The 10,492-nt window shown below is 41.0% G+C and overlaps 1 non-coding gene across 1 annotated transcript; it reads left to right on the plus strand.

Moving 5' to 3' along the window:
* The first annotated feature begins 9,598 nt into the window (after positions 1–9,598).
* trnaw-cca (transfer RNA tryptophan (anticodon CCA)) lies at positions 9,599–9,670 on the plus strand. The gene has a single exon. It is a non-coding gene; the product is annotated as a tRNA-Trp (tRNA).
* The last annotated feature ends 822 nt before the right edge of the window (positions 9,671–10,492 follow it).

Raw genomic sequence — 10,492 nt, forward strand, 5'->3', positions numbered from 1 at the left:
GAGTCTCTGCTATTTTATATAAATATGCAAATGCATCATAAATGCATCATACAGACACATTATTGGGCTGTGCAGACATTTGAGACACATACTATTGTAAGAAAGAGGCTTGTTGTTGGCAGTTAATAGTAAACACGCAGGTCTATGCAAATCGCCGATTGATTGATGGGTTGAAAAGAAAATACTGACGCTTCCTTTCAAATGCTGTGGCAGCTACCCAGCTGTCTTTACACCACAGCTGGCCTCAGGGAAAGCAGGTGTGTGAGCAAAAACTGTGTGCGTGCCGAATGCTCCACTTCACACAAACATCCTTTGCTTTGCATCCACACAAAACAGACCAGCGGAGGAAGAAAGTTAAAAGTATCACAAGAACAAAAAAAATCGCAGCGTGAAGATAAGTCAAAGTAAGATGTAAAAGTGTCTCACAAAACAGAAATAATGAAGTCAGTTACTAACATTTCAATCCCTTACAACTCTGAAATAAACCACGAACAAAATATGTTTCTGTGACCACTGCAGCCATAAACCATTTTATCTCCCCTCATATTCTCTCTGTTGCAAGCAGAACTTCATCAAGAGACTCTTGACATGAGTAACATCAAGGCAGACATCAGAGCAGCAGCTCAACTCCACTGAGCCTTGAGAAATAGATACATGAGCAGCTCAGATAGGGAGACGCAGGCTCCTTCACGTCTCTTAGAGTACACGATGCAGAGCCAGTGTGTGCACACTCTCGTACTGTCACAACCTCTTTGTATCGGTCCAAATTTGGGGAAAAAGGCAGGCTCCTTTCTTTCTGCTCTCATTTGTCCTGAATTATGAACATCAAACAAACTCACTTGACATTGACATTCATTATTCCTGCATGTGTTTCACAGTGAACATCAACAGAATTTGCATGCGCAGTTACAAGCCTGTAAAACAACAGCATAAGCATAAGAAATAAACCGATTATATAATCCACACTTTAAAGTGTATATTGAAATATTTTGAAGTTAGATACGTTCGAAGAGAATATAACATGATGCACGGATTCTTCACCCTCTCTCTTATCCTACCCGGCCCTCTCCCTCTCCCAGCAGAGAGAATTATTTCAGAGAGGAGCGTGTGCCACAGGGAAGAGGAGCTGATCCTGAAATAATTTGTTTCTTTAAATAACTGAGTGAATAGACGCCTTGAGCTAAACATATATTAACATAAACAGCTCCCCTGTCACATGGCGTAACCAAACCCCGACCACAGTGATGGTTCAGGTAGGTTGAGGTTTAACAGACCCTCCATGCCTTTGTGTGAGTGTTTATTTATCCAAGTACGTGGGAAGTTTGGATGTTTGTCATCATCTGGGTGCTTTTAGAGAAGAAAAAAGGTCAAAATGTGGTTTATGTAAGAGCCAAATATCCAGAACACAAGCACACCAATCACAACGGAAGAATAAAACCACTTAGCCATGGGCGTTTTGCTCACATGCCCTTCACAGAAACACACACACCAAAAATCAAACACAGCGAAGGGTGTCAGAGATAAAAACACAGTTTTTCTATGTAACATGACCTGGAGTTTTTCTTACTCTCTGCTTGTCAGGAGCAGAATAACCTGCTTCAGTGTGAAAGTCTGCTCATTTCAAACAGACACCATGAAAAATCCGGTCACTGAAACATAAATGTGCATTACGGCTAACAGCGTGGAAATTAATTTACTTAAGGGGATTAGAAATTCCATCATTTGTTTGTCATGCTGATAGGTCAGCAGATTTATGATTTGCACATCTGTCAACCTCTGCACATGAACCAAGAGAACTAGGAGGCCTAAACCACACTCCTGCGGGACAAATCTCCTTCCAATGTGATGTAATCCTGTATGACAAGGCCTCAAAGTGACCATAGAGTTGAATCAACACCTCTCTGATGCCATCTCAACACAGACTGAATGCTAAAGGCTTCACAAAGGGGGTGTATTTTGCAGGACTGTGTTGTACAAGTGCTCCTTCTATCTAAAAAAAAGTAATATACTCACCACACATTGGTGTCAAGTCAGTGTGCTTGAAACACCAGATTGCTGCTGTGATGGCCTGTCTGCTGACTAACACGTTACAACACACACACTTGTCATGTATAGTCCTCTGGCAAGGATGATGTAGTGGATGACAAATGTGGACGAGTGGTACCTTCCCTTCACTGTCCACACACACTGACTGACATGAGCGCATGCTAAAATTATCTGCTTGCCAGATCTGAGCCAAGCTGGGCAGGAATGTGTCACAGGAACCGCCTGTATAAACATATTAACACACGGCTCACACTCACAACACACACACACACACACATACAGACACACAGGTGCACGCAACTCTAGCTGCACATCATCACCACAGAAGCATGTCGATGAAAATGAAAGAATGAACACACAGACAAACATATCAGGATTTCCCCATACACACATACTGACAGAGTTCAGTTAAAGGGCTTCAAATATCAAATCTGTTGCTTTTCTCTTTTTTTGCCTAACTGCACTTGCAGCATGGTGACAGGATTTATTTTTATTTGCAGAGGTTTGATGAAAGCTGATTACAAGTGGTTTTACAGTTTTAATTTGATCCCAGAATAGCTTTCAGACACTGTAAGCGCTCCAACACATCATCAGTAATCCACAGTAAATGGCTAAATTACAAGTTTTCTGTCCCCCTAACCTTATTTGCCCTCTGGATTTCTAAATACATGGCCTTCGTGTTATGTTATAGCCTTAAACACACTATTACATTATATTTGCTGGGCAGTGTATTTAGCCAAATTCTGGCAAAAACTATGAAACACTTTATTGCCCATTTTGAAAAGTTATGACCAGCTGCCATCACCAAGCTATTTGTTCTCAACAGCCTTGATTCTCTAATTGCTAGTCTTTTCTTTTCTTTTGGTGGTTATTATTTTTTCATACTAACAGAGACAGTGCTGCCATCCAAACAGGCCAGCTTGGCGTACATACATTACCTATATGAGGGAGAGCTCGTGTCCTTCATGGAGTAATGAACCAACACATGACTGCTCCAAGGATTACTATCAAGACAGTGAACACAGGCACATCAATAGTACATTGTTTTAACAGATCAGTGAGTGTAACTAATCTATCCTTCAGTTGTATTTATTCAGAACAACCTCTTCACTGTCACAGACAGGGAAATTCAAGTGCTATATAATTCCAATTGGTATGCTGAACATCTTCTTTGGACCTTTAGATCACAGCTTTTAATGAATGAATCACTGTATTACTATAAATGTCAAAATTGCCAGCCTAGATGTAAAACAGGCTTATTTCTTGCAAATGTGTCTGTGTAACACCAAGGTGAAACATGACATGAGAAATTAATTAACTGAGTAATAAAAATATGCCATATACACATGAAATGACAAAATACCATATAAGAAAGGTGCATTTAGCCCTTTTCAGTGAACTGTATTCAGAATTATAGTTTTTGTAATTGTAAAATCGGTCTGCAGACCAATTTCTCTCCTAATAAGATGTTTGACTGAGATGGACCAAACGTGAGAGTGTTTCATTGCTGATGTTATATGAAATGCTACAGAAATGGCGCAATATGGCCAGTGCTATTACTGAGCCCCCCTGAGGGATCTATCTAAATATATCCAACATGACATGGCTGCATCTCTCAGCTCAGTCACTAAGCTTTCACCACATGGCTCTCTCCCCACAATACAAAGTAAATATGTGCTTCAGAAAAAAAACCCTGAATGCCCACAGCCAAGGCACAAACATGCACTCACATATTTATTCCATACATAACTGTCATACATGCGTGCACATCTAAGCATATGCACACACACATACACACTTATTTCTTCACCAAACAAGGGACAAGACTCCATGAGACAGCAACTGTGCCTGCAGAATCTATAGACACACATAGACACACACACTTTATGTGCTTCCAAGTGAAGCACATAAAGTGGACCATGAAGCACATAAAACATAAACTGTATATTTACTAAAACCTATGACATAAAATACCATGCAGTGTAACCATGCAGTGTGTTTTTGGCATTTGTAGACAAATTAACAAACAACCATGTAATGTGATAGCTGAGTCTAACATGGTGTTGGAAAAATCTATAAAAAATAAAATAAAATAAGAAGTAATTAAAGCTGTATTAGCCATCACAGTTTTTACAGCAGAAGGTAATAACAATTAACCTGACCAGCTGAAGCTGTTACATCTCTCAGAGGAACTCCTCTTGCTTTTAGACTTTACTTCAAATTTCTCTTCTTCAGACTTCACAAAGTTAAAACTTAGAATTGAGTGAGAAGGAGTTGGAACTTGCTTCATACAAAAATATTTACATAAACTTAGACTTGCACAAATATTTGCTTGACCATGCAGAGTGCAGGAGGAATCATGTTGCCGTTACCCATAGCAACACAATCACCTTAGAGCCGGTCAGGTCTGTAAGGAAGACGAAGAGAGCAGCACACCTTCACACACACACACACACACACAAACACACACACACACACACACACACACACACACACACACACACACACACACACACACAAACACACACACACACACACACAAACACACACACAAACACACACACACACAGGTTACAACTTTCACAACTCACAGCGATATTACGGCTGGTGTCATGTTGCTAGTCATGGTGTTAGATGCAACTGTAACGTCTGAAGGTTCAAGTACAGTCAATTATCTCTCATTCATTTACAGAAAGATGTAATATACAGTGTGTGTGTGTGTGTGTGTGTGTGTGTGTGTGTGTGTGTGTGTGTATCATTATGACTCGAAGGGGGCAGTAAATCTGGTAGTTACAGTATCGGCAACCATTCAGTTAATCATTCAGTTTACATCCCTGCTCGCCTGACTCTCACCCCTCCCATGCAGCTCCGGTGACATTCCTCCCATGCCAGCTGGACATTCCAGTCTCCACTTCCCCCACAGCGACCAGAGGTGCCCCTGGACCACTATTTCAATCTTATAAAAAACTCTCCAGCCTTTCTGCACGTACAGGTCCAAGAGTGTATACCTCTGTTGTAGTCATCTACTGAGTCCCTCAGTGTCTTGTCTTGTTGGAGTTCTGTTCAAAACATAGGCTTGAGGTCAAAGTAATGTTCTGCTCTCATCATCTCAACTGCATCTTGGTAGATTATAGCATGAGACCAAAGTGTGGAACCTATATGACTGAGTCCTGAGTAAAGGCAAACTTCACTGAGTAAGAACAGCCTTGCTTTAAGCTTGATGTCAATGCATATTGTTACTATCCAAGGAGTTTTGAAATGTTTTTCTGGGATTGGCAGGTTGTAGATATTTCTCAATCCATGTAGTGCATGTTATCTGAAAATGAATCACCAAACTTTGGGACCAAAGGAGGTTTTCACCTGACTGTGATGGTGTGAAATAGCATTGTTTATAATATATATATTGTAGTGAATAATATCAAATTGCACTGGAAGAAACATTTCTTTGTAATATATTCAACAAAACAAGCTCTCATTCAAGTTATTACATACTTAATGCAAACAATATCTTGAAAAAAACAAAAACATGCTGCATCAAGCCACAAATCATTATTTCCAGTATGTAGTCACATCAGAATATCACCACCTATCCAGAACAGATAACTGCAGCCTATCTCTCCACTCATCACAGTCAGGTCAGCCTCACAGAGGGTGTCTCACATACACAAGCAGGAAATATTTTCAGGTTACATTGCACAGCACAAACCCATCATAGGCCAGCAAATGGCCTGCAGCATTAGTTTGCATACAGACAACATAGGGTGTATGCGTCCACCAGTGGGAGGGAGGGGAAACAGGAGGGAGGGATGGAGAGACATGAGATGGAGGAAAAGCTCGCACCCTCTGCCAAGGGGAGAAGGGTGTGTGATGGAAAGAGTGGAGGATGGAGGAATGAGCGCACACAGTGAGGATGACATGGAAGAGCAAGGATGGGAGAGAAAGATTCACTTACAGCAGGTTCCTGATGGATGAGAGAGAGCACAAGGAAGTTTCAGCACGCTCTCCTCCATAGGGAGCAATATCCGTCCACAAAACCCGACATCGCCAAAGCAAGACGCACCTCACACTGAGAGTCTAGAGAGGGAGGCAGGAGCAGGGCGTGTGTGTATGTGTGTGTGTGTGTGTGTGTGTGTGTGTGTGTGTATGTGTATGAGTGAGATTGGGATCTGGCTTTAACGCATGTATGTGTGTGCTAGAGGGAGGGAAAGCAACTGAGGGAGGGAGAGAGAGAGGCTCTTAGGAGGCAAGAGATACAGAGAGATTGTACAAGCTGACTGGCTGGTGTGAAAATGGGAGGGGGCTGGATTGTCCAATAGTGTATGAGATGAGCAGAGTGAAGGGGAGATGGCAACAAAGAGACAGAGAATTTTTTTTAATTCCTGTCCTCACTCTCCCTTACCTCTCTTGTCTCTTTTTTTGATTGCATGTGTAAGGAGAAAGAGAAAAGCCCAAACTATCAAACAGAAAAAATGGTGATGCTTCATATGAGAGAACCAATCAGTCAGTGTGATAAACAGAAAAGGCCACCGGTCTTACTCTGTTCCTCTCCTCCTGTAGGTAGTGTAGGTGCTGGGTAACTGATGGGAGGAACAAGGGCACAAGGGAACTCTAATAATTGATGGCTGGAAATGGTGATGAATGTGGAGCTCAGCGTAAAAAGGGAGATGCCGTGGTGTAAAAAAAGAGAGATAGAGAGAAAGTGAGAGAGAAATAATAGTAAATGGGTGTTTAGGAACACAGGGATCAAGTTCCTGGCAAGGATAAATCACAATGTTATTGTTCATGTTTTTTGTTTGTGTCTATCATTTAGAGCTGGGGTGGTACAGAGCGGTAAAGAGGGATAATATAAGGACAGGGAAACTGTGATAGTGGGGTTTGTACGACCTGTGTGTGTAGGTGTGTGTGTGTGTGTGTGTGTGTGTGTGTGTGTGTGTGTGTGTGTTTGGACAGCGGAGGCATGAGCACTGTTCTCCTTGCAAGTGTGTGCAGAGTGCCTGTGTGCATGCGCATGGGGGTGGGGACCAAACCATCTTCCCAGGATTTTTTGCTGCGGGAGCACCATGTTGCCATGGAGACTGCATCCAGTGCAGCAGAACACGCAGATGGCTGCTCTCTCTCTCTCTCTCTCTCTCTCTCTCTCTCTCTCTCTCTCTGAAATAGTCCAGTTAGCTTCTCATCCCTGACCAGCAAATCATAAAAGCTGGTCTCTGTGCAGGTTTAGAAAACCCTCCAGGTATAGACGAGCTTTTGACTCAGCATGCAGACAACTATTTTTTGACAGAAGAGAATAGGCCTTATATGTCCTGTGTTTTCAAGAAACTGCCTCGGAAATACTGCAAGAAGATTATTCACCTAAAAAGGATCATCTAATATATTTAAACATACTGTATATATATAACACACCAACTGTGCCATTACATATACATTAGATGAAAAACCTAAAGGCACATTCCACTATTGGAGTACAAACCATCATCATGTGACTCTCCACTGCGATTACAGCTCATGTAAAGTGTACATGGTCTGCATTTGAATGCAGACTGTGTGGACATTATTATAATGTGACGGCTGGAGCAGAAAAGGTGATGTAAACACACTGTGGTTTAAACTATATCTCTACATACTGGTATCTCTATGTTAATTTCAGTTCACACCATGATGTGATGAAAATAAATATGCTTGAAATTAATCCAGGTCCATTTTTTATGCATTCAGTTTTTGTCTTTGTTTAGCAACTTTTAAACAGTCCTTTCCCCACATGCATGGTATATTTTCTTTTCATCATAAACTCAATAATAAATCTAAAAACACATACATAAATAAATAAATAAATCTAAACACAGTTTATTCACAAGGTAATGTAATTAAGTGATTTTTTCCTTTTTTGTTTTGTCTCTTTTTCATGGAAAGTCTATGGATGCCATTGTAAATCATTAAAATAGTACAATTCCATTGTTTCAAAAATGTCTTTCAAACATGTTTTATGGTCTATTGACATGAATACGATATTGTGTAAAAGCTCCCCTAAAAGCACTTTCAGTTAGCATATTTAGTATATCTGGCCCTGAGTGAGTCTTGTGTTGTCCAGTAACAAAACAAATGCACACTGACAGACACACACATCTTCCATGCTTAGTTCGACTGTTACTGCCAAACTCCTGTGACCTTAAACAATTGACTTAACCAAACCAACCACAGATGATAAACCACAAACATTACAGTCTGACCCCTGTAAACCCAACGAGGCGGCTTCATGCAGAGAGAGAGAGTCAGGGAGAGAGACATGCACCACTCTTCCATCTCTCTGTCCAACTAAATATTTTGATTGAGAGAAACAAAATCAGGAACTGGATGGAGACTGACAATAAACTGGATGGAAAAGACAATAAATATTGACAGCATTGTTCACCTTGCTGGCAACGATGTGACATTTACCCAACTAATCAATGTGCCCTGCGCTGCTCCAACTCCCTGGCGTTTAAACCATCTCATCAGTGTAGACAGAAAACAGCATGCATCCTAATCAGAGCGGCTGCAGCTGGCGCAGGAAGGGCACTAATATCAGCACTGAGCAACCTTATTTTAAGGTGACTGATGAATATAATGAGGATTTTTTGTTACCTTGATGACAACAAAAAAAATCTATAATTGTGAGAAAACTAAAGAATACTGTGTTATGGAAAGAACCTTTTTATATGACCAGGGTCAAACAACAGACAATACAAGAAAACACATCTTTTCTTTTTTACTTTTTTTGCGTGCACTTACCCATCCATTGTATTATGAGCAGGCTGGTCACTGTACGTGTCCTAGATTCTCCAGATGCTCCTCTTCTTTCCTATGCAGAAAACAGCTGGGATTAACAGACAGATCTGCCAACCTGAACACATCAGAATTATGAAAAAAAAACAAAAAACAATAGCGCATATTTATAGCACACAAGGTTTGTGTTTTGTTTCTCCATATACCCACAGATTCATTTACATCTGGTTCTTCTTGGATTGTGTAAATGAATTTTATTTAATTTATCACTTCCCTCTCTTACTACTTACATCTGTTAGAGAACCAACTATGGTGTTGTGGAGGGTGCTTCATGGCTCTGTGCTGAATGAAGGTAAAAAGCAAGAAGTTCGAAAAATGAAATGGAGACCAAATCAGAAACCAACTAACCTCTGTTGAATTGCACCATCTAGTGACTGACTGGGGACAAAATCGCCTCCAGGACTGTTATCTTACTGGATGCCACTATAGGGACCCGTACACTTTCGAGGCATGGAGATAAAATGGCAAAGTAGCGCTGTGATCTCACCTTTTGCTCTTCTTTTACCTGAAAATTAAGATTTTTAATTATCAATGAAGCCGCGCGTAAAGGCCAAATCAGATAACGGCAAAGAAAATACCTGAGAGGCTCACTGAGGAGTATCTTTTGTTGCATGTTTTGATAAAGACAGGATTGGTGTGTGTAAACGCTCACGTTGGAGAAGACAAAACGACGCACCAGAGTGGAATCAGATACGATTAAATAAACAGTTGTAAATGTTGCATCTCAGATGATCTCGTGGCGCAACGGTAGCGCGTCTGACTCCAGATCAGAAGGTTGCGTGTTCAAATCACGTCGGGATCAATTCTTTGCTACGGATTTAATGGTAACCGATACAGTAAACTCATCCTTTCAGTGAGAACAAGTGTCCGCGCTCTTCTGTGAAGCTCTAATTTCTATGCATTGCCACTTCATAAGCTTGTTTGTGTAAAGCGATATTTCAGAGGTATACAAAAGTAGAATATATTGTCAGCAACAATCAAACGCTGAGCATATGGCAGCTGATACTACCATAGCAGTCACAACGTTCATATTTCCTTCATAGACGCTATCACTGGAGTGTACACTTTAATGGTGTCAGCTGAAAACCTCAAACGAGATTTAGAATGCAACTTAGAGCAATGTTTTTACTTGGTAACATATTTCATAGCTGAACTGTTTTTATGCATTCTTGAGACATGTTCAATATTAATCTACCTTTTCGGTCCAGCTGCCAGTTCCCACATTAAAGAATATCCAGGATTGTCACTATACAGGCTTTTTCTTTGCTTTTCCCTTCGTCTGTAAGTCCCCCTTTTTCCCTTTTGTGTTTTCTCTGTCTTAAAGATATTGACTTCCTCTCTCCGCTCACATGCTCTTCACTGCTTAAATGATCCCTCACAATAAAACTTGCAAGTCTCCCTCCCTCTCTCGCTCGGTCCAAGTTCCTCCCAACCCACCTCCTTTCTCTTCTCTATTCATGCCTTTCTCATCTTTCACTGGAACATACTAACCCTAACAAACGGTTGATTAACATAACCCTGGTGAGAGACAGCAGGTCACCTCAAGTCCTCAGGAGCTGACTCACATGAGACGGTCCTTAGCAGCACTCTAGTTCTATCACAATGGCCTGATTGTACTCTGGAG

This window comes from Enoplosus armatus, chromosome 13, assembly GCF_043641665.1.
Source record: "Enoplosus armatus isolate fEnoArm2 chromosome 13, fEnoArm2.hap1, whole genome shotgun sequence".
Lineage (NCBI taxonomy): Eukaryota > Metazoa > Chordata > Actinopteri > Centrarchiformes > Enoplosidae > Enoplosus > Enoplosus armatus.